Raw genomic sequence first — 6973 nt, forward strand, 5'->3', positions numbered from 1 at the left:
TTCTCTCAGCCCTTGGCAACCACTATTCTACTTCCTATCTCTATGATTTGGGCTACTCAAATGTACCTCATATAAATGGAAGCATACAGTATTTGTCTCTTTCTGACTGGCTTATTTCACTTACCACAATGTCTTCAAGTTTCATCCATACTGTAGCATGGGTCGAATTTCTTATTAAATCTGAATAGTATTCCATTGTATGTATATACTACATTTTGCCTTTCATTCATCCATTGATGGACACTTGGTTTGCTTCCGCATTTTAGCTATTGTGAATAATGCTACTATGAACATGGGTGTACTCTAACGGGATTTTAAATGGGAATTAGCCTGGCTGTTTTTAGCATCCTCTGAAAGTGCTTTAGATTATACTATAAAACACTTGCTGCCCAGTTCTGATTGACATATCCATGTATCATGTTCATTTTTCTTTATTGTGATATTATCTACCCTTAGTCCTCATTATCCCAACAATTTGAAAAGTTTGACATTTTTTTCTGTATTTCTAACAACAAACTACACATTCTTCCCACACTGAATTTTTAAATTTTTAAGAAAGATTTTTTGTATTTATTTATTAGAGAGAGCGTGGGAGGACAAGCCAGGGAAGGGCAGGGGGAGGGAAAAGCAGGCTCCCTGCTGAGCAGAGAGCCCAACATGGGACTCTATCCCAGGACCCTGAAATTACGACCTGAGCTGAAGGCTTAACTGACTGTGCCACCCAGTTGCCCCGATTTTTTAAATTTTGATTAATTAAATTTCTAAGTTGAGACAAACTCAGCTTCTTGAAGAGGTAATATTATAGCTTGAATAACAAAGTTAATATAAAACTCCAGGGTGATTTTTTTTCTTTATAAATTTCTTCTTTATAAACATAAACTTGAGGAATCACTCAATACATGAGACAAGAATTCCTAATAGTTGTAAATGGAATGTGGTAAAATGGAGTAATAAAAAAGACTGCAAAAGATAAGGAAAGTGTTTAACAAGCAACAAATAACAATAGGAAAAATACAAATAGCAAGATGGTAGATTTAAATTTGATCGTATGAAAAAAATTTGATCATATGAATAATTATATTAAATGTAGAATGCTCTAAAATTGAAACTCTAAAATCTTTCAATTAAAACACAGATTGTGGGGCGCCTGGGTGGCTCAGTCGTTAAGTGTCTGCTTTCCGCTCAGGTCATGATCCCAGGATCCTGATATTGAGCCCCACGTTGGGTTCCTGGCTCAGCAGGAAGCCTGCTTCTCCCTTTCCCACTCCCCCCGCTTGTGTTCCCTCTCTCGCTGTGTGTCTCTCTGTCAAATAAATAAAAAAATCTTTAAAAAATAAAAAAATAAAGTAAATAAAATACAGTTTGTCAGGCAAAAAAGTAAGACCCAAGTGTAAGCTGTTTACATGAAAATTCCTTTAAAACCTAGGGTAAAAGTAGAAAAATAGAAAAAATATACTGTGCAAACAGTAATGAAAAGAATAGTGACAAAATAAATTTCAGAATAAAGAGTATTCTCACTCCATAATAATGGAGGATTCAGTTCATTAAGACATAAAAATCCGAAATGTATATGCACAGAGCTTTATTTTTTTTTAATATGTCCAGATTTGTTTATTAGTAATCTGAAACCAGGCCATTACAATAAAGTATGACAGCTACAGGAATTTTGAAATAAAAGATAAAAGGGGTTCCTGAGGTTGTACAGAGCTTTAAATTATGTGAAACAAATAGAACTAAAGGGAGAGATAGGCAAATCCACAATTACAGTTGACAATTTCAACACTCCTTTCTCAGTAATTGATAGAAAAAGTAGAAAATTAGCCTATAGAAGACCAACACTATAGCTTGATGTAGTATTTATAGACCACTCTGCCCCAAAACAATAGAGCATTCATTCTTTTCAAGTGCACATGGACCATTTATCACAACAGACTATATTCTGGGCCATGAAACAATATATTTAGGAGGACTGAAATTACACCAAACATATTCTCAGATCACAAAGAAATTAGACTAAAAGTAACATATCTGAAAAATCCACCCATATTTGGAAATTAGATGGCATACTTGTAATACCCCCTGCTCAAAAAAGAGGTCTAGGGAAATTAGAAAATCTTTTTTTCTTAAGTTTTTATTTTTTTATTGATTTGAGAGAGAGCAAGAGCACAAGAGCGGAAGGGGAGGGGCAGAGGGAGAAGCCGCTCCCCATGGAGCAGAAAGCCCAACGTGGGACTCAATCCCAGGACCCTAGGATTATGACCTGAGCCGAAGGCAGACACTTAACTGACTGAGCCACCCAGGTCCCTGGGGAAATTAGGAATTCTTAACTGGATAAAATGAAAAACACCAAAATCTGTGGGATGCAACTAAGAAGACTGATCTCTAGCCAAACTGATAAAAGACACAAATTAATATTAGTGATGAAAGCAGAGATATCACTACAGATCCTAGAGACATTAAAACAATAAAAGCATTTTGCAAACAACTTTATGCTAATAAATCTTGATGAAATTGACAATGGCCTTAAAAAGACAAAACTACCAAAGCTCACTCAAGAAGTAGATAACCTGGGGTGCCTGGCTGGCTCAGTCAGTAGAGTGTGAGACTCTTGATCTCAGGGTCATGAGTTTAAGCCCCACATTGGGTATAGAACTTACTTAAAAAATTAAACAAAAACAGTAGATATTCTGAATATCCATGAGTAAACTCATTTGCTGGGTTAGGTGCAGAAAAGATGGAAAGTGCAGTGCTTGACATGTTTATAACCGAGAATAACAATAATTTTTCTCTCCTATTTTAGAGTATTTATTATCCATCATAATTTTTTCTGGAAGCAAGGAGTAAAGTTTTCCTTGTATTTTGTTAATTTGAAAACTATTGCCTGAATTCCTTGGGAGCTGCGGAGAATACAAACCAGTCATCTTAGCTGTTGCCATTACTTGGACTAGAACCAGTTAAATGTAATATTCATTCTTTTTATATATTTATGCACTTATTTGTTTGTTTATTTATTTGATAGAGACACAGTGAGAGAGGGAACACAAGCAGGGGGAGTGGGAGAGAGAGAAGCAGGCTTCCCGCTGAGCACAGAGCCCCAAGTGGGACTCAATCCCAGGACCCTGGGATCATGACCTGGGCTGAAGGCAGGGGCGCCTGTAATATGTATGACCAGGGCGCCTGGGTGGCTCAGTTGGTTAAGTGACTGCCTTTGGCTCAGGTCATGATCCTGGAGTCCTGGGATCGAGTCCCCTGTCGGGCTCCCTGCTTGGCGGGGAGTCTGCTTCTCCCTCTGACCCCCACCCATGCTCTCTCTCTCTCTCTCAAATAAATAAAATCTTTAAAAAAAAATGTATGACCAAAGTACAATTGGAAGTAATGTTAATTATGTGTTTACTAGCCTCATAAATAAGCACTATAGATGACTATATGTAAAAATATTATTAGCTCCATTTTGTATATAGGGCAAATCCATGGTGAATTAACAAAGCTTAAGATGGCACAGCTAGGGTGCCTGGGGGCTCAGTCAGTTAAGCGACTGCCTTCGGCTCAGGTCATGATCCTGGAGTCCCAGGATCGAGTTCCGCATCGGGCTCCCTCCTCAGTGGGAAGCCTGCTCCCTCTGACCCTCCCCCCTCTCATGCTCTGTCTATCTCATTCTCTCTCTTAAATAAATGAATAAAATCTTTAGAAAAAAAAAAAAAAGATGACACAGCTAGTAAGTTCCAGAGTTAGATTTTCGATCCAGGTCTGACTCCATAGTAACCACCATATTACAGTACCTATCATGTTGTATGTGATAAGTACTATAAAATGCCATAAAATTATTCTTTTAGATCTTATCTCAGAACTATCTAATTTTACAGTAATTTTATTGTCTTCCTGTACTTTGAACAAAACTATTTTGATACACCTACTAAAGCAGATTCACACATTTTTTGAAAAGTAAGATGAGAGGGAAAAAAGTAACATAGAGGGTGTCAGGGGACAAGGTGGGGTAGAAAATGTACATAAAGAAAAAAACATGGAAACAATAAGTATTTATACATGTGAATGGCCAATATGATAGAAGAAACAAATTAGAAGAAAACGAAAAAGGAGAAGAAGGGGTTGCAGGATACTGGCATGATGGGAACAGTAGAGACAAGCGGAACTTAGTATTCAGTGTATAATTACAGGCATAGGGTGTATTTACAGTCATCCACTTGCCACCTCAATCAAATGTAGATTTTAATGATACTGTGGAAAGGAAGATACTTTTGGTTTTTTGTTTTTGCTTTTGTTTTTTTAATTTTAGAGAGAGAGCGCATGTGAGCAGGGGCAGGGGTAGGGGGAGAGGCAGAGAATCTCTAGCAGACTCCTGATGCCGGGCTCAATCTCATGACCCTGAGATCATGACCAGAGCAGAAATCAAGAGTTGGACACTTAACCAACTGAGCCACCTAGGCACCCCCAAAGGAAGATGCTTTATATTGGGGTTTAAAGAAAATGCACAGTCTGCATATTAAAGTAAATTTTTTTAGCTTCATAGAGACATAGGACATTGGCAAGGCCCACTAAATTAGGGGCTAGAGAGAAGTATTCCAGGAAAAATAATTTGAGTCCTACCCTTCATTCTTCTCATTCTCTTCCCTATTTCTGATCATATTTACCATTTTTCTTTTAAAATTTTGGTTATCAGAAAATAGACTCAGGCGACTGGGTGGCTCAGTCATTAAGCGTCTACCTTCGGCTCAGGTCATGATCCAGGGTCCTGGGATTGAGTCCCACATCAGGCTCCCTGCTCAGCGGGAAGCCTGCTTCTCCCACTCCCCCTGCTTGCGTTCCCTCTCTCGCTGTCTCTCTCTCTCTGTCGAAAAAGAAAAAAAAAGAAAAAAGAAAATAGACTCATTTTCTAACATGATGGTCCCCCAAATGGGATACATGCAACTCAAGGAAGGTGCAAGACTACCCATTAAGGAGAGAAGAGAAAATATTTAAACTTACATATATTTTTTTTCATGTTTAATAAAAATGAATTCAAGTTTGCTGAAGTTTATTGTATAAATTGACAGTGGGATTTTCCTCATTTGGTGGATTCCAAGTGGTCACATAGAATTTATAGTAAATAGGGTATCTTGAAGGGAAAGTGGGAGTTGTACCCTCCAAAGGAGAGAATAAAGGAACTTTTCAGCAAATTGCTGCAGATGGTACTTTGTATGTGTTTGGTTTGTGGAATTTATTATCTACTAGTTTTTTTTTAAGATTTTATTTATTTAGGGGCGCTTGGGTGGCTCAGTCGTTGAGCATCTGCCTTCGGCTCGGGTTGTGGTCCCAAGATTCTGGGATCGAGCCCCATATCGGCCTCCCTGCTCAGCGGGAAGCCCACTTCTCCCTCTCCCGCTCCCCCTGCTTGTGCTCCCTCTCTCTCTGTGTCTCTCTCTGTCAAATAAATAAATAAAATCTTTAAAAAAAAAAGATTTTATTTATTTATTTGAGAGAGAGAGAAAGAGAGCACATGAGAGGGGAGAGGGTCAGAAGGAGAAGCAGACTCCCTGCTGAGCAGGGAGCCCGATGTGGGACTCCAGGATCATGACCTGAGCCGAAGACAGTCGCTCAACCAACTGAGCCACCCAGGCGCCCCTATTATCTACTAGTTTTAACTAAACTAATCTTCATGAAGTAGATAAGTGACTTAGGAAGGTTTTTACAAAGAAACTGCTGATTGAAGCTAATACCGGTAATGCAAAAACAAGAAACAAGAAGAAAAGAACAGAGCTATAAACTCTTGTCAGCAACATTACTGGGTCAATACAATAATCTAATCATGAAAACAGCCAGCCAAAAAAAAAAAAAAAATCAAGAAGACCAAAATATGGACTTGGACCCACTATTAGTACAATGAACCTTGCCCTAAGAGTACATTGATCTGAAAGAAAAAAGGCAAGGGGGGAGGGGAGGAGACAAACTTATATATAAGAGACTCTTAAGTATAGAGAACAAAATGAGGGTTGTGGAGGGGAGGTGCAGGGGGATGGGCTAAATGGGTGATGGGGATTAAGGAAGGTACTTGTCATAATGAGCACTAGGTGTTGTATGTAAGTAATGAATCACTAAATTCTACTGAAACTAACATTACACTATATGTTAACTAACTAGAATTTAAATAAAAACTTAAAACATGAAGAGTACACTGATCTATTAACTAATGATAGCATGTAGTCATGATAAGCAAATATTTTTAAATGTTTAATCTTTGCCTTAACTTTAATTTCTATGTGCATTTTTAATGTACATAGATGATAATATTTACATATTACATATAAAATGTTAAGACAAAGATTGGAGTTTAATGTGATTTCTCTTCATAATATTCTGTTGTCATTAAAAAATAGCATTCGGGCACCTGGGTGGCTCAGTTGGTTAAGCAACTGCCTTTGGCTCAGGTCATGATCCTGGAGTCCCGGGATCGAGTCCCACATCGGGCTTCCTGCTCGGCGGGGAGTCTGCTTCTCCCTCTGACCCTCCCCACTCTCATGCTCTCTCTATCTCATTCTCTCTCTCAAATAAATGAATAAAATCTTTAAAAAAAAATAGCATTCAAAAAACTCATAAATTTTTAAAGTATTTTTTCAATGTATTGGCTTATTACATAAAACCCAGGTAGTTTACAACAGAAATTGAATGTTCTTTCATGACAGCCTCTCATTCAGTTGGCAACATGAGCTTCAAAATTTGATATAATCCTTCTGATCCTCAAAATCTCTAGAGTTGCAAGGTATTCAAATTCAAATAACTATGCTAATGGGAGTGGAATCCTCCTAGTGAGTTTTGGCTTACCTCCAATATCAATTTGGGAAGTGGGGGAAGAGGGCTTTGGTGTTGGGGGGTTTTCTTGATTTTATTTTATTTTTTGTAAAGATTTTATTTATTTATTTGACAGAGAGAGACACAGCGAGAGAGGGAACACAAGCAGGGGGAGTGGGAGAGGGAGAAG

This window comes from Mirounga angustirostris, unplaced genomic scaffold (genome assembly GCF_029215605.1).
Source record: "Mirounga angustirostris isolate CCGP_5_RB_7025 unplaced genomic scaffold, mMirAng1.0.hap1 SCAF_3, whole genome shotgun sequence".
Classification (NCBI taxonomy): domain Eukaryota; kingdom Metazoa; phylum Chordata; class Mammalia; order Carnivora; family Phocidae; genus Mirounga; species Mirounga angustirostris.